Genomic DNA, 19399 nt, shown 5'->3' on the forward strand with positions numbered 1-19399 from the left:
CGGTATAGACAAGACAAACCGCTTTATTAACCCTCCTAAATAAGGAGGTATCTTATGTGAGAATGTGGGAATGTGGGGGGGGAGGTGGTAGTTAGTATATACTAAACAAGGAAAATCTTAGAGATGCGCATATAGATATATACAAAAAACAAAAGAAAAGAACCCAGAGAAAAGATGAATAAAAAGTGCAAGGTGAGTTGTTGCGCCCTAACTTAAGGTAGGTAGACTGGTAGGTAGACTGCAAAAAAAAAAGTGAAGAGTCATGTCTAAGTAAGTGAATGAATTAGTTGAATTAACGCTGATGCTGTATCACACATAAAGAGACCTGGGGGTATATCTGTCTAAAAAGGCTTATCAGGGGGGGATTGATCATACTATGTTTAAAGCCAAAAACAGAGATACATATATCATGTAGATGTAGCTGAGGAGCAAATGGTAAATAATTAACTACAGACACTTTAGGTACATACTGAGGACTAGTCTTAGTCAGAATTTTGAGGAGCCAGCATGGAATATTTCAAACATTATTAAGTGAAGTGATTTATAGGACCCTGCCTCGGCCGCTGGCAGACCCTACTATCAAAATCTTATTATGGTGATATGTAAGAAATAAATATGGCGTCCCCAATCTGTAAAAAAAACAAAGGGATAAGATTGACTGCGCCATTCAGAAATTCTGTTAGTAGTGGTATTAATGACAGATCCAAACCTATAAGATAGGTTGCCTCATGTATATAGCCTAAGAAATATTAACACACATACACATATATCAGTCGTATAAAAAAACTGTGGCCCTCATAGTAGTGGTAGAGTGTAATACAAAGTAAATGTGGACTAAGTGCACCTTACATTGATAAGCTGCTGCCGCTCGTATTTTGTTATGAACAGACTAAGTAAAGAACCAATACCTACAGCCAACCTTAAATAATGGTTTGATATTCTGGAGCAGCAGACACTCAAAGTGTATAAGTTAATATATAAGAGCAAAGTGATAACATATAGATGTTAGGTTCCTAACAAATCTGGGAGATAATTCGATAATTGCTAACTGAGGCCAGAACAATCAGCCCCACAGACACACATGCGGCATTTTAAATAAGACAGAGTATACACATCTTGAGCATAACAATATGAATGCGGGTGCAAATTTAAGGTAAGCGGATCGCTATAACAAAATGTCCAGAGTATTAATCATCAGTTAATGGTCAGTAATAGCGCCAGCACTTTAAAGCGCTCCGGAGTTCACTGAGCTACTCACAGCAAAAAATAAGTCTCTAACCCACACCAACTCGCCGTGTTGCGCTAGGTGTGAGCTGTGTGCTAAGTTCCCAATCCTTGAAACATGGGCCATGCTGGGTAAGACTCTCCGGATGGGGGGGGACACTACTACACGTATAAGGTGAGAGTCTCTTTGGGATGCTGCTCCGTCGGGTCGGTCTGTCCACTTCGGTCTCCTGAAGACACAGCCAGCCCCGATGCAAGACACTAGATATTTCACTTCTAAACCGCACGCAGCTGCATCGGGTGGTTCACCAGCTGGGCTGACGCTATACAGGGGCTGAGGACTCTTAGGCTGCATATTCTGCAGTCCCACAGATTCACTATCCTCGAGAGCAGGCTGAACAGAGTAGGTAGTATGAGGTGAAAGTATTGCTGCTGGTTGTTGAGGCTCCGTGTCAGGCTGGCATCTGAACGCACCTTTACACGCCTCCAGGAATACATGCATTTGCACCAAAATGTTCTCAGCATCCTCCATGGTGAGAGAGAATAGCAGTCCCCTAAGGTAGGGGCTATAGATAGAATCTCTCGGTTAGTCCTACTCTCAAATGGAGGTGTCAGTTAGGCCGCAAGATGGCTGCTATAAACTACGCAGCCAGCGAAGAACACATCAGGGTAGAAGAGGTCTGTATAAAAGGTGTCGCTCCCTGCAAAAGTGATTGTCTCGAACTGCTGTGCTGTCCAACCAACATTAGCTGCTTTATAGTAAGGTAGATGGCCACAGACGATCACTAAATTTATCTTTTATATAAAGTATGGTAGGAGCTACTGAAAAATGCGACTGTCTGGCTTCAAAGTTGGCTCCACCCCCCCCCCATGCAAGTTTAATTTTAACTTTCCTATTCCTTTAAGTGGATTCACTAAGTAGCTGAGAGCGAATTGAATAAGCTACATAGAAATAAATAAGGAGTAGACTGAAGAGGCGGGAAAGACTCTTCAGTCTACTTTAATCCAACCAAAGTACAACAGCTTACATTAAACAACATACTGGATCTTTCTTTTACATGGACGTAACGCTAATATGATCCTTGCATTTGCATACTATTAAAAAGCACTTTGCAGTGCTGGATTTCTTGTGCTTTCTTGATCCAAGAATAAAATGACACCGCAAATCTCTACCATCTTAACCCAACCAATGTCAGCATTCTCGGAGCTTAAATATGCTCTCCCTATGAATCGCCCTGTGAAATGCCACTTGAGCCCAGTGGTCTCATCAATTTGGATATTGCACTTTGCAATGTATATATGTTGTGTGTGTGTGTGTGTATATGTATGTGTTTATATGTGTATGTATGTGTAAACATATATACTGTACATACACCCATACAAATATATACACATCTCAGGCCTTCCCAGTCAAGCACCTTGCCATATACCATATCCATATTAAACAAAAACAATGGGGTTTTTTTTTATTTATTTTTTAAAAACTATCTATCTATACATATCTCCATATAGATATATCGCTATTGATATATATGTTAAATATATGTGTGTATATATATATATATATATATATATATATATTAAGAGCCTTTTGTAGCATGCCGCATAGCAGTCTATGAGGAAAGGGAGTTAGCATGGTCACGCTACCCGACCTACAGTTGTTAGAGTGCCAGTCTTTATCTCAAGCAAGCTTTTTGCTTTCAACTTGTAATATGAGGACAAGAAAAGGAGCACTAATGATTTAACTATTGATTTAACTTGTTGTTAGCTCACAATAATGCTAATATTTTTGTGCTCCACTTGTAATCTAAGCCTAAATAGGCACATCTAAAATACGCTCATGAGCCAATCTGAGAACATAATTAGCTATTAATAAGTAAGTGCTCTATCATGGCAAGCTTATGCATGGGATCTGACCACCAATCAGCAACAAGCTCCAAGAAAAGTGCTAGGTGCATGCATGTTTTTTTGCTGATCTAGGCATTAAAAAAAGGCTAAAGCAGTGTTGCAAGCTGTGATTTTATTGTATACTAAGGATGTACAACCCCAGCATATTATTAACTGTTATGTCTCCTTATCATTCAGAATATAGCAATGGAAACCGCTAACAGTGAAGAGTTGAAGTAACCATATTTGACCATCTGTTTACTTGTATACAGCCTAGCATCTAATCCTTACAGAAATGGTTGTGACTGTATCCCTTAAATATGTGCCTCTAGCTAAAGAGAGTGGTTCTTTGTAGTTGTCAATTTTTTCATATCAAGCCAGAGGTAACTCTGTAGGAAATTCACAAAATGTATGAAAAGGCTATTGTCTTGAGGTCTATTTATTGTTGTAACTCTGTGTGAGGCCGGAAATAATAACAAAACAGTATATTATTGAGTAACTAATGTTGTACACAGAATATTTGTGTCTCATTGAGTCCATTAAAACTTATCACAGGTGACTACGACAGGCGTCAGCAGGAATGGTTGATTATACATACAAATTGTATTTGCAATATCACATTTCTGTCAGTCAAGTAAAAATATATAGAATTAAAGTTGACAGTTGAAAAGATAAAATATGTTTGCGAATTCACATTTTGCTGTTGCCTTGGTATTAATAAATAAATGTAAAACATCAATCAAGCTAACTCAATGCTGTATTTGCATAGCAACAGTAAGCTGTAATTTTAGCAGATATTAGAGCAGGATGGTGCCAATTATTCGTACTTGCTTCTGCAGAAGCCATGATAAATCTTCACTTGTATAGTGGCCATTAATTCATTTTACCCTCTGCAGATATTTGTACACAGAGTAACATTATGTTCTACTGTGTCTTTAAATGGGAATATGGTTTGATGAGTTTGGCCTGTCTTGCCGCTAACTGGCACCATTTTGCAATACTTCTGCTGTCAAATGTACATCTTTCTCTTGGTAACCTTTCTTTAAAATAGCTTTTTTCCATTCTGTGTATATCTAGATAGGCTTAGAATTGTGCATGTTTTTTAAGCACTATATGGCAACTGTGTTTGCAACAATGTTTGCAACAATGTTACACATACAGTGCTCGAGACACTTGCAATCTGTAGAGTTTACCTCAGTATGCTCTAATGCAGTGTTTCTCAAACGGTGTGCTGCAAGACGTGTGCTGCCACATCTTGTCAGTAAACATTTTTTCATTCAAATTACAGAGTACTATTTATACAATTATATTCATGTAACTGATTTGTTTTGCTTTGGGCTGCTTGGATAATCATCATTGGTTATAATTGTGTGGCATGAAAGCCTCACCTAGAATCATGTATGAATTGACACATAGGGGTCCATTTACTAAGCTGCGGATGCAGCTGTTACCGTGCGAGCCTAGGCTCGCCGGAAACATAAGTTAAGAAGCAGCGGTCTGAGGTGGCAGACAGCAATAATCCCGATCGGATATGATCGGGATGATTGACACCACCTGCTAGCGGGGGCGGCATTGCACTAGAAATACTTGTGCAATGTTAAATGCCGACAGTGTATGCTGTCTGCATTTAGCGATGTCGGGCGGACATGATACGCTACAGCGGATCATGTCCGCCCGACATATAATAAATCTACCCAATAGAGACAAGTATTTGTTATTTGTATTCTCATAGATGACTGCTATATTGTGTATGTGGTAATAAACTGTTGCATGAGGCCATGGGTACCAAGTAAGTCTAAAAGACAAATCTGCACTAAATATTCATCAATGTCATTACTATAAAAATATATATTTTGGGGGGAATTACATCTCCAAGTAATAGAAAGCCAAACTTGAAATACTTAAAATCACAAAACACAGATATTAATGTATGTCACACTCCGATCCGCTCATCGCCGTGTCGGCGCAGCTCACGGATCTCTTCTGTGTCTCACGTCACGTTGCCTAGCAACGTGACCCGGTCATCAGGACACTCCTTCTGACGTCGGCGTCTCTCTCTGCCTTCAAAACCCAGCGGGAGATCTTACTCGGGGCCCGTTTGTTCTTCCTGACTCGGTGCTGAGTGAGTACTATTTCTGAATCTGTCTACTGGATATATTGACCCTTGCCTGCCTGACCTTGCTATTGCTTAGACCCTCAAACTGTCTACCGGATATATTGACCCTTGCCTGTCTGACCTTGCTATTGCTTAGACCCTCAAACTGTCTTCTGGATATATTGACCCTTGCCTGTCTGACTATGCTATTGCTTTAACCCTAGCAAACCTGCTTAAAGAGACACTATCATTTGTTTGCTGAAAACCTGTTTAAAGGGTCATTATCATTTGTTTGCCACAAAACCTGTTTAAAGAGGATATTATCATTTGTTTGCTACAAGATCTGTTTAAAGGTACATTATCATTTGTTTGCCACAAAACCTGTTTAAAGGAACATTATCATCTGTTTGCTGCAAACCTGCTTAAAGGGACATTATTATTTTGTTTGCTACAACCTTGCTTAAAGAGGCATTTTCATTTATCTGTTGCTAACCTGCTTAAAGAGACATTTTATCATTTGTTGGACAAACCTGCTTAAAGGGACATTTTACATTTGTTTGTTTGCAAACCTGCTTAAAAGGACATTTATTATTTTACCTTCCAACTACCTAAGGATATTATCCTGGCTTAAAGGATTAATTCGCAATCTCTTGTGTATCAATTCAGTCCTCAAGAAATTATACAGAGATTCTATTTCTTTGTGAGTACATTGTATCCTGCTTATTTTGTTTCCTGAGTGGGTCATGTCCTGGATATTTCTCAGTGTGCTAGCGTGTGTTTTACATTTCACGCTAACAGTTGGGTTGAATCCTGGGCTGATCCTTTACGGCTGACAATTTACAAACCCAACTCACACAAGCAGAACACCAGAAGCTGAAACAAAGGCCTGAGGTAGTCTATACCCCTTATAAATTAAGGGGTATAGAGAGGTATATAGGGGTGGCAGTTCTCTTTCTAAAAATACTTTCACTACAAGATATTGATTAAAGAGGTAGATCCAGTGGTTTGCTATAATATTATAAAGCTGGAGGTAGATGGGTGGACCTTTTTATTATGTGAAATTTATGAACCCCTTGAGGGAAAGCAAGAATTCTGGACTGCAATCCAATTAAAACTACTTACAAGTGCAGATTTATCTATAGTGTTAGGGGGAGACCACAACAAGGCTCCGCAGACACCTTTAGACCATCTTAAAAACCCTGAGATAAATCACACTGATACAATAATAACAAACCATTCAAAAAGAGACACACATATGTATTATATAAATTTATAAATGCCCTACAGCTAAAAGACACATGGAGAGAAATAAATCATAAAACTAGGGAGCATACATGCATATCTAGATTAAAACATACTTACTTGCATTTATATCTTTTTTACATCAGCAACACTAAACATGAAAACACTAAAAACCACCATAAATGCAATCATGCTTTTAGACCATTTTCCATGGATGGAGATTTTCCACTTTTTTACAATTGGATGCAGAATTCCACAAACATCTCACTGAGGTATGGAAGAAATACAAATAGATCATTACCCAGCATACATTACAACCAACAGAACCTATACCCTTCTGATAGACTGCCTAGGCAGTCCTCGGAGGTATCATTACATTATATGAGATAGCAATAAAACAGAGCAGGCTATTTGGACATTTTTGTTGACTACTATCAAAAGCTTTATGACAAATAAAACATAGACACTGAATCTAAAGATACAATTTTTGCTACAGTTACCCTGCTGCATATAGACAAAGATCAAATAGATGTACTCGATAACCCTATTACACTTAGGTGGAGAATACAATCAAGGATTTAGCACATCTCCGCCCCTGTCCACCTGGCATCACTGTCAATCACCCTGGTTGGAGAAGTCTGGAGGGGATTGACAAACACCACTTTAGAAATGGTACAGCAGGTTAAGAACTAAGTGTCAGTCGTGTTGAAGGTGCTCCAAAGCTGCATTTGCAGCCCAAATTGTATGCAGAATTCATTTAAGAATAACCGTATGCATAAAAGTATTCTTAAATCAGCTTACAGCCTTGCCCTTGCCACCTAGCTTATAAATAAACCAACTTCTTCCTATTTTAATGTATAAATTAAAACATAAGAATATTTATTTTCTAAAGTTACGAAAGGGTTTCATCTGAAACACTTTGTAATAAATAAAAACACTTTTTTTTCCCTGGGAATATGCCTGATTTGTACTTTTGTTTATTTATTTTATCTGTTTTGCAGATAACAGCAAGCTTCTTCCTTCTCACCACATTAATATAATTTTTTTTCATTTATATATTTGAAATACAGAAACATAATATCTGTATTATTGGTTGCAAGAGTAGACAAATCTTCAAACTTGCTGGGTAATTTAAAAAAAAAATACTTTAAGATCAGAGTGACGTATTACATTTTACTTATTTATTTTTATTTGCTGGGAAATTTATTTGCTTCATAAAGAATGAAATGCAGTGGGAAACTTGGAATTCAGAGCCTGCGATAACTTAGAAGTGGCAGTGTGGATGTCAGTAAGAAATCATAAAAAACATATCATGTTGAAGACAAGATTTTTTTAAATCTTATTTGAAAATGCCTCCAAGGCAGAAAAACATAAATATATTTCAACTTCACCAACAAACAATAAGTAAGTAATCATTATAGTAACTTTCAGATAGAGCCAGTGTATGAAAAGCCAGATCAGTATCAACTACTCTTTACCCATATCTCATAATATTTATTTTGCTAACCAAATTAAAGCCATGGAACTACTACTGCATTTAAAATAATATGTTTTATCATTAAATCAGTTTGACATTTACTGTAAGAATAATTTGTGATCTGAATGCTGTAGTTGGTGCCTTTTCATCACTGACACTTTTTTTTATTAAGATTCGGAATGTTTGGAAGTGTCAGAAAATGGCTAGAGAATTCTTTTTTGTATTATTCTTTATGTGCACAATGTTTTCACACATCAATCACATAGCTAGTTTGCCAATCTCAATCACCCATCAGTGCACACATTCCTTATACCAGTGTTTCTCAACAGCGGTCCTCAAGTACCCCCAACCTGCCAAGTTTTCATTATTACTAACCTGCTATCACCCATCAGCTGATTATTTCACCTGTGCTCTGGTTCAGCTATAATGAAAATCTGACCTTTTAGGGTTACTTGAGGACCGCGGTTGAGAAACACTGCACAATACAGAGCAATAGTCCTTACCTGCATATTGTATCATTTAAAAAAAAAAACATTTTCTAAACGTTCAGTAACTAATTTTTTTCATGGCAAAAAAACCCCCCAAAATGGTAAAAAAAAACCACATGCTCTATTAACTCAGTAATAGATGATATCTAAAATGGTACACGGGCTAAAAATAAATGCAACTTACAAAGAAAATACTTCATCATCTTAAAGTGATATAAAAGTACAACAAGGAAATGTTCTAATATGTTAGAGCATTTTATTATTGCACTATTTCTTGCATATAACTATGTGTTTAACCCCTGCAACTTCAGAGCAGCAATGCACTACTGGGAGCTAGCTGAACTCATCTGGTGAACCAATAACTACAGGCAAATATGTGTAGCTACCAACCACCAGCTAGCTCCCAGAAGTGTATTGCTGCTGAGAATATGTATGTATGCTTTTCAACAAAGGATACCAAGAGAACAACGTAAAGTTGCTAATAGAAGTGAATGAAAAAGCATCTTAAAATCGCATGCGTTAATCTGAATCATAAAAGTTTAGCCCTATAATGGATCTGGTCTTGCTGGAAAATAATCTACCTGCAATAGTGAGGTCTTGCGGCTGTTAATGAAAGCCACAATATTTTACCCCTTACCTTAAAAACGAAGGCTGACATACAGGGGACATTGGGGCCTAGTTATCAAGCCGTCAACCTCAAATACGCTGGAATTCCGCAGCGTATTTGTGGCGAGGCTGATTCGCCTTAGTTATCAAAGGCTCGAGACCGGCAAAAGTAGAATTTTGTGACGTAAACTTCGATCCGCCGGACTCAGTCCGACACAGATCGATTCTTACGTCACTCCAGATGTTCCGCACACAAGTGCGGCACAATCTCACTACTTTTGCTAGTTATCAAAAAACTAGCAGGTACGCTCGGCACTTTTACGGCTCAGCGTACCTGGTTTTCAAAGCGCCAGCCTGGAGGCGGCGGATCCCATAGGAATCAATGGGAGTCTGACCATAGCGAAAGTACAAGTTCGCTGCTGACAGACATCCCATTGATTCCTATGGGAGCTGTCTACATCTAACACCCTAACATGTACCCCGAGTCTAAACACCGCTAATCTGACCCCCCCTACACCGCCGCAACTACATAAAGTTATTACCCCCTAAACCGCCGCTCCCGGAGCCCACCGCAAGCTACTCTATACATATTAACCCCTAAACCGCCGCTCCCGGAGCCCACCGCAACTATAATAAATGTATTAACCCCTAAACCGCCGCTCCCTGAACCCGCCGCAACCTATATTAAATGTATTAACCCCTATCCTGCCCCCCTACACCGTCGCCACCTATAATAAATTTATTAACCCCTAATCTGCCCCCCCTACACCGTCGCCACCTATAATAAATTTATTAACCCCTATCCTGCCCCCCACTACGCCGCCGCCGCCACTGTAATAAAATTATTAACCCCTACACCTAAGTCTAACCCTAACCCTAACGCCCCCCTAACTTAAATATTAATTAAATAAATCTAAATAAATGAACTCTTATTAACTAAATGAATCCTATTTAAAACTAAATACTTACCTTTAAAATAAACCCTAATATAGCTACAATATAAATAATAATTATATTCTAGCTATCTTAGGATTTATATTTATTTTACAGGTAACTTACAATTTATTTTAACCATGTACAATAACTATTAAATAGTTATTAACTATTTAATAGCTTACCTAGCTAAAATAAAGAGAAATGTACCTGTGAAATAAATCCTAACCTAAGTTACAATTACACCTAACACTACACTATACTTTAATAAATTATTCCTATTTAAAAATAAATACTTACCTGTAAAATAAACCCTAAGATAGCTACAATATAATTAATAATTATATTATAGCTATCTTAGGATTTATATTTATTTTACAGGTAACTTTGTATTTATTTTAGCTAGTTAGAATAGTTATTAAATAGTTATTAACTATTTAATAACTACCTAGCTAAAAGAAATACAAAATTACCTGTAAAATAAATCCTAACCTAAGTTACAATTAAACCTAATACTGCACTATCATTAAATTAACTCAATAAACTACCTACAAATAACTACAATTAAATACAATTACATAAACTAACTAAAGTACAAAAAATAAAAAAAGCTAAGTTACAAAAAATAAAAAATTAAGTTACAAACATGTTAAAAATATTACAACAATTTTAAGCTACTTACACCTAATCTAAGCCCCCTAATAAAATAACAAACCCCCCCAAAATAAAAAAAATGCCCTACCCTATTCTAAATTAAATAAAGTTCAAAGCTCTTTTACCTTACCAGCCCTTAAAAGGGCCATTTGTGGGGGCATGCCCCAAAAAGTTCAGCTCTTTTGCCTGTAAAAGAAAAATACAACCCCCCCCAACATTAAAACCCACCACCCACATACCCCTAATCTAACCCAAACCCCCCTTACAAAAACCTAACACTAATCCCCTGAAGATCATCCTACCTTGAGTCGTCTTCACTCAGCCGAGCCACCGATGGAACTGAAGAGGACATCCGGAGCGGAAGAAGTTAATCCTCCAAGCGGCGCTGAAGAAATCTTCCATCCGATGAAGTCATCATCCAGGCGGCGCTGAAGAAGTCTTCGATCCGGCCGATGTCATCTTCAAAGAGGCGCTGAAGAGGTCTTCTATCCGGGCGAAGTCATCTTCCAAGCCGGGTCTTGAATCTTCCTTCCGCCGACGCGGAACCACCTTCTTCACCGACGGACTACGACGAATGACGGCTCCTTTAAGGGACGTCATCCAAGATGGCGTCCCCTCAATTCCGATTGGCTGATAGGATTCTATCAGCCAATCGGAATTAAGGTAGGAAAAAAAAGGTAAGGTAGGTAAAAAAAATGGAATCAGCCAATCAGATTGAGCTCGCATTCTATTGGCTGTTCCGATCAGCCAATAGAATGCGAGCTCAATCTGATTGGCTGATTGGATCAGCCAATCGGATTGAACTTGAATCTGATTGGCTGATTCCATCAGCCAATCAGATTTTTCCTACCTTAATTCCGATTGGCTGATAGAATCCTATCAGCCAATCGGAATTGAGGGGACGCCATCTTGGATGACGTCCCTTAAAGGAGCCGTCATTCGTCGTAGTCCGTCGGTGAAGAAGGTGGTTCCGCGTCGGCGGAAGGAAGATTCAAGACCCGGCTTGGAAGATGACTTCGCCCGGATAGAAGACCTCTTCAGCGCATCTTTGAAGATGACATCGGCCGGATCGAAGACTTCTTCAGCGCCGCCTGGATGATGACTTCATAGGATGGAAGATTTCTTCAGCGCCGCTTGGAGGATTAACTTCTTCCGCTCCGGATGTCCTCTTCAGTTCCATCGGTGGCTCGGCTGAGTGAAGACGACTCAAGGTAGGATGATCTTCAGGGGATTAGTGTTAGGTTTTTGTAAGGGGGGTTTGGGTTAGATTAGGGGTATGTGGGTGGTGGGTTTTAATGTTGGGGGGGGTTGTATTTTTCTTTTACAGGCAAAAGAGCTGAACTTTTTGGGGCATGCCCCCACAAATGGCCCTTTTAAGGGCTGGTAAGGTAAAAGAGCTTTGAACTTTATTTAATTTAGAATAGGGTAGGGCATTTTTTTTTATTTTGGGGGGGTTTGTTATTTTATTAGGGGGCTTAGATTAGGTGTAAGTAGCTTAAAATTGTTGTAATATTTTTAACATGTTTGTAACTTAATTTTTTATTTTTTGTAACTTAGCTTTTTTTATTTTTTGTACTTTAGTTAGTTTATATAATTGTATTTAATTGTAGTTATTTGTAGGTAGTTTATTGAGTTCATTTAATGATAGTGTAGTATTAGGTTTAATTGTAACTTAAGTTAAGATTTATTTTACAGGTAATTTTGTATTTCTTTTAGCTAGGTAGTTATTAAATAGTTAATAACTATTTAATAACTATTCTAACTAGCTAAAATAAATACAAAGTTACCTGTAAAATAAATATAAATCCTAAGATAGCTATAATATAATTATTAATTACATTGTAGCTATCTTAGGGTTTATTTTACAGGTAAGTATTTATTTTTAAATAGGAATAATTTATTAAAGTATAGTGTAGTGTTAGGTGTAATTGTAACTTAGGTTAGGATTTATTTCACAGGTACATTTCTCTTTATTTTAGCTAGGTAAGCTATTAAATAGTTAATAACTATTTAATAGTTATTGTACATGGTTAAAATAAATTGAAAGTTACCTGTAAAATAAATATAAATCCTAAGATAGCTAGAATATAATTATTATTTATATTGTAGCTATATTAGGGTTTATTTTAAAGGTAAGTATTTAGTTTTAAATAGGATTCATTTAGTTAATAAGAGTTAATTTATTTAGATTTATTTAATTAATATTTAAGTTAGGGGGGCATTAGGGTTAGGGTTAGACTTAGGTTTAGGGGTTAATCATTTTATTACAGTGGCGGCGGCGTAGTGGGGGGCAGGATAGGGGTTAATAAATTTATTATAGGTGGCGACGGTGTAGGGGGGGCAGATTAGGGGTTAATAAATTTATTATAGGTGGCGACGGTGTAGGGGGGGGCAGGATAGGGGTTAATAGGTTTAATATAGGTTGCGGCGGGTTCATGGAGCGGCGGTTTAGGGGTTAAACTATTTATTTAGTTGCGGAGAGGTGCGGGATCAGCAGGATAGGGGTTAATAATTTTATAATAGAGGGCGACGGTATAGGGGGGCAGGATAGGGGTTACTAGGTATAATGTAGGTGGCAGCGGTGTCCGGGAGCGGCGGTTTTTGGGTTAATACATTTATAAGAGTTGCGGCAGGGTCTAGGAGCGGCGGTTTAGGGGTTAATACATTTATAAGAGTTGCGGCGGGGTCTAGGAGCGGCGGTTTAGGGGTTAGTAACTTTATTTAGTTGCGGGGGGCTCCGGGGGCGCCGGTATAGGGGGTAGAACAGTGCAGTTTAGTGTGAGTGCTTAGTGACAGGCTAGCAATAAAGCTGGGAAAAAGCCGAAGGGCAGCGAGATCGGATGAGTGATAACTGTCACAGTCCGCTGCTCATCGCCCCGCTGCTTTTTGACAGCTTTATTTGATAACTTAGGCGTATTTTTTCAGGTCCGCGGCGGCGAAGGTAGGCGAGCTTAGGCGGACGTATTGGGCCGGCGAAGCCAGAAAAGTAGACGGCTTGATAACTACCCCCCAAAGTCTGTTAAGAGGGTAATTTTTTCTTCCCTATCCCTTTTAATATGTATAGTTTAGTGGAGAAAATGGAGGGAAATGATATGATATAATCTTTAAGTTCAACAAGGCATTTCATAAAGCAGAGGATAAAACTATCACAAAAATAGCAATACCAGAGCAAGTGGTCCTGACCTCAAGCTGGTGAGTAAATTTCATACTCACTTTTTAAAAGAAAAGGCGTTTGTTTTGCAGATGAAGTGGTAAGGGCCATTGTTGTCTTCCAATTTTATCTTTATTCAGTTAGAGGGAGAGTCTAGTCAAAATTAAGCTTTCATGATTCCAATAGGGCATGCAATTTTAAACAACTTTCCAATTTATTTTTATCATCAAATTTTCTTTGCTCTCTTGGTATTCTTTGTGGAAAGCTAAACCTAGGTAGGCTTATTTGCTAATTTCTAAGACTTGAACTGCTTCCTATCTCAGTGCATTTTGTCAGTTTTTGATAGACACTACTAGTTTAAGTGTGTCATAAAGATAACATTGTGCTCAGTCATGCGGAGGTATTTAAGAGATAGCACTGATTGGCTAAAATGCATGTCTGTCAAAAGAACTGAGATAAGGGGCAGTCTGCTGAGGCTTAGAAACAAGGTAATCACTGTGTTAAAAAGTGTATTAATATAACAGTGTTGGTTATGTAAAACTGGGAAATGGGTAATAAAGGGATTATCTATCTTTTTAAACAATAACAATTCTGGAGTAAACTGTCCCTTTAATATATATTGCCTACATAATATGGTAATTTCAAAGTATATTTTATTTTTTCCCCTCATCCACAGGGGGGAAAAAATCTGCGGATCCATGGTAAGGGCTGATAATGTAAGGAAATTCAAGAATATTGATTAGCACATAAGTCTTTCTAAAGAATTAAATTAATTCTTAGATAAGAATATGGGAAGACTTGATGAGCCTTTTCATTCATATCTGGTATGGAAATCTATGTTTCTATGTTATACAATATTTCAGATTTTATCATCAATGATTTATTTAATAAATATTAATCAACACAGTATTAAGCAAATATTGTTGCTGTCTCTCTGGCAGCCATGGTATTTATAGATACAATTAAAATTTAAAGATTCCAACGATCTATACTCTTCTCTATATAAATATTCAGTGACTGTGTCCAGAATAAAATGACTCATTAATTCCTTTCCTACCTTAAGGATCAGCAAAACATTTATATTCAGCGTTTTTATATATTATATTCTTACAATCCATGTAATCACTAAATAAAATTATGCTTTTCAATTAACCTCCTCTGCTGCTTTATAAGTAACTGTGGAGATAATTGGTGTAATTTTCTTATAAAGGTGATATTGTTTGCTGAATCAAATATTTATGTGACATAGGGGAAGATAATTCAAACAGTAAGTGAACTGTCATATGCCGCATTGTGCGCCCAGGAAATGTCTTATAGCAACTCCATATAAACAAGTCTCGCAGTTTGACAAAAGCTGTATTGAAGCTCTAATATTAGAAATTGGACGGTATTTTCTGAGTGATGGGAGCTGTTGAATAGAGGCTATTACATGCACACAAACAAAAGCCTTTGTAACAAGCAGAAAAACAGCACGTCTGGATAAGTGCATTAAAGATATGCAAGTGCTGAGAGCCTACAGAATTGCTCTGTGGCTGTCACTGTCAGCAGTGAAGGCTGTTTTCCATATGTCAAAATGTAGTTTACTTTACATCAATTATATTCATTACTGGTAAAATAATCTAGTTCTTTACCAGAGGTTGGAATAGTTATCTACTCCCCCTTCTCTCATTCACATCTCTTCCTGGTCTCCTACCTGTCTATCTTTATCTTCCCATGGCTGAATGCCTCCTCTCAGTTCCCTTGCCTATTATTATATATTTCTCTCTTATCCCTTGCTAAAAAAACATTGCCACCAGGCTATTCTCTGAAGCGAGAGGGGGAAAGTTGTATTGCTTATTCCTTCTTTTTTGTTTAAAACCCATTTCTTACATTTGCATATCTCCGAGTCCTACTAGAACATGTAATATATAGAGGGCTGCTTTGCAAATGTAAGACTGCTGACACATTTTGAGAATTGGCAATGCAACAATGTTTGTAGACCCTAGCACTCTTTAACATTCCCTAGAAATGCTCTCCCTAACATAATCACTCCACTCACTTAAAGGGACACTGAACCCAAATTTTTTCTTTTATGATTAAGATAGAGCATGGAATTTTAAGCAACTTTCTAATTTACTCCTATTAACACATTTTCTTCATTCTCTTGGTATCTTTATTTGAAATGTAAGCATGTAAGTTTAGATGCCGGACCATTTTTGGTGAACAACCTGGGTTGTCCTTGCTGATTGGTGGATAAATTCATCCACCAACAAAAAAGTGCTGTCCAGAGTTCTGAAAAAAAGAAGCTTCTTTTTTCAAATAAAGATAGCAAGAGAACTAAGAAAATTTGATAATAGGAGTAAATTAGAAAGTTGTTTAAATTGCATGCTCTATCTGAATCATGAAAGAAAAAAATGTGAGTTCAGTGTCCCTTTAACCCCTTAATGACCACAACACTTTTCCATTTTCTGTCCGTTTGGGACCAAGGCTATTTTTACATTTTTGTGGTGTTTGTGTTTAGCTGTAATTTTATTCTTACTCATTTACTGTACCCACACATATTATATACCGTTTTTCTCGACACTAAATAGACTTTCTAAAGATACCATTATTTTCATCATATCTTATAATTTACTATAAAAAAAAATATAAAATATGAGGAAAAATTGAAAAAAACACACTTTTTCTAACTTTGACCCCCAAAATCTGTTACATATCTACAACCACCAAAAAACACCCATGCTAAATAGTTTCAAAATTTTGTCCTGAGTTTAGAAATACCCAATGTTTACATGTTCTTTGCTTTTTTTGCAAGTTATAGGGCCATAAATACAAGTAGCACTTTGCTATTTCCAAACCACTTTTTTCCAAAATTAGCGCTAGTTACATTAGAACACTAATATCTTTCAGGAATCCCTGAATATCCCTTGACATGTATATATTTTTTTTTAGTAGACATCCCAAAGTATTGATCTAGGACAATTTTGGTATATTTTATACCACCATTTCACCGCCAAATGCGATCAAATACAAAAAATCGTTCACTTTTTCACAAATTTTTTCACAAACTTTTGGTTTCTCACTGAAATTATTTACAAACAACTTGTGCAATTATGGCATAAATGGTTGTAAATTCTTCTCTGGGATCCCCTTTGTTCAGAAATAGCAGACATATATGGCTTTGGCGTTGCTTTTTGGTAATTAGAAGGCCGCTAAATGCCACTGCGCACCACAAGTGTATTATGCCCAGCAGTTAAGGGGTAAATTAGGGAGCTTTTAGGGAGCTTGTAGGGTTAATTTTAGCTTTAGTGTAGTATAGTAGACAACCCCAAGTATTGATCTAGGCACATTTTGGTATATTTCATGCCACCATTTCACCGCCAAATGCGATCAAATTGAAAAAAAAGTTAAATTTTTCACAATTTTAGGTTTCTCACTGAAATAATTTACAAACAGCTTGTGCAATTATGGCACAAATGGTTGTAAATACTTGTCTGGGATCCCCTTTGTTCAGAAATAGCAGACATATATGACTTTGGCGTTGCTTTCTGGTAATTAGAAGGCCGCTAAATCCTGCTGTGCCTCACACGTGTATTCTGGCTAGCAGTGAAGGGGATAATAAGGGAGTTTGTAGGGAGCTTGCAGGATTAATTTTAGCTTTAGTGTAGAGATCAGCCTCCCACCTGACACATCCCACCCCCTGATCCCTCCCAAACAGCTCCCTTCCCTCCCCCACCCCACAATTGTCCCCGCCATCTTAAGTACTGGCAGAAAGTCTGCCAGTACTAAAATAAAAGGGTTTTTTAAAAAAAAATGCTAGGGTGTAGGATCCCCCCCTTAGCCCCCAACCTCCCTGATCCCCCCCAAAACCGCTCTCTGACCATCCCCTCTGCCTCATTGGGGGCCATCTTGGGTACTGGCAGCTGTCTGCCAGTACCCAGTTTGCAAAAAAAAAAGTGCTTTTTTTATATTTATTTGGCTTTTTTCTGTAGTGTAGCTTCCCCCCCCCCCCACACAGACAAACCCCCACCACCTTGCTGATCTTTTTTTTTAAAAAAAATATTAAGGCATTTAAACATTTTTTATTAACACATTTTCTGTAGTGTAGCGGTTCCCACCCGCTCCCTCCCCGTGCACGCGCCCGCCCCCGCCCTCCCGTGCACGCGCGCGCGTCCGTGCGCGCCCCCGCTCATCCCCGCCCACGATCCCGCCCCCCCTGCACATAACCAGGGCCATCGATGGCCGCCACCCGCCTCCCGGTCCGGCTCCCACCCACCAACACAGGGAACCACCGATCTCCGGTGCAGAGAGGGCCACAGAGTGGCTCTCTCTGCACCGGATGGCTTAAAAAAGTTATTGCAGGATGCCTCCATATCGAGGCATCACTGCAATAACCGGAAAGCAGCTGGAAGCGAGCAGGATCGCTTCCAGCTGCTTTCCAAACCGAGGACGTGCAGGGTACGTTCTCAGGCATTAACTGCCTTTTTTTTGAGGACGTACCCTGCACGTCCTCGGTCGTTAAGGGGTTAACTAGTAATTGTTTCTGCCTCCTTGCATCTCTCTCTCTTCGCTGTCTCTTCCTTTGCATGTTTCCTTGCTTGCTGGCTATCTCATTCCTCCATTAAACCGTCTACTCCGTAAATTGTTATTGTTTAAAAAGATAGCTAATCCCTTTCTTACCCATTCCCCAGTTTTGCACAACCACCTCTGTTATATTAAGATACTTTTTACCCGTTATGACCTTCTATCTAAGTCTCTGCAAACAGCCCCCCCTTATTTCAGGGCGTTTTACAAACTTGCAGTTTAGCCAATTAGTGCTGGCTCCTGCAAAACTCAAGAGGAGTGAGCACAGTGTTATCTACATGGCACACATGAATTAGCAGTGTCTAGCTGTGAAAAGTTAATACAAATGCATGACATGAGAGGTGGTCTGTAGGGGCTTAGAAACAGGCAGACATTTAGAGGTTTAAATGTTATAAAGTATAGTAATATATAATCTGTTTAAACAATAACAATTTTGGAGTAAAAGTATTTAGAAAGCTATTCATAAGTACTAAACAATCGTTCATTAGATTTTACCTTTAGAGTTGTGTATTTCACGGGCATTTCTTTTTTCTGTATGTGAAGGAGATAAACATACATTATAAAATAGTGCTCAATGCATTAAGCAGTGTAAAAATTTAGATTAAATGTATGAATTAAAAATTGTAATTGGTATACAAATTAAAATATTTATTGATATTACCATTTAAAACTTATATTAAAATTATGCAGCACAATTTAAAATGAAATTACAAAATATTATTTTGTATAAGCAACGCAGGAACCATAACATATACAATAAAAAATAGTCATTTATACAATATAATATTAAAATACAAAGTTGTGCTAAAAATGTAAAAATTTAAATCTTACTGTTTTTTTATTGTAAAATGAGTCTTTCGGCCCTGAAAAGTGGGCTGGACAGAGGTGTTCGTCAGGTGTCTCAGAAGTTCTCTTACAGGTTTCATTGAATTCACTAACGCCTAGATGTAGAGTTTGGCGTTAGCCGTCAAAACCAGCGTTAGGGGCTCCTAACGCTGGTTTTGGGCTACCGCTGGTATTTAGAGTCAGTCAGGAAAGGGTCTAACGCTCACTTTGCAGCCGCGACTTTTCCATACCGC

The sequence above is a fragment of the Bombina bombina genome, chromosome 1 (assembly GCF_027579735.1).
Source record: "Bombina bombina isolate aBomBom1 chromosome 1, aBomBom1.pri, whole genome shotgun sequence".
Classification (NCBI taxonomy): Eukaryota; Metazoa; Chordata; class Amphibia; order Anura; family Bombinatoridae; genus Bombina; species Bombina bombina.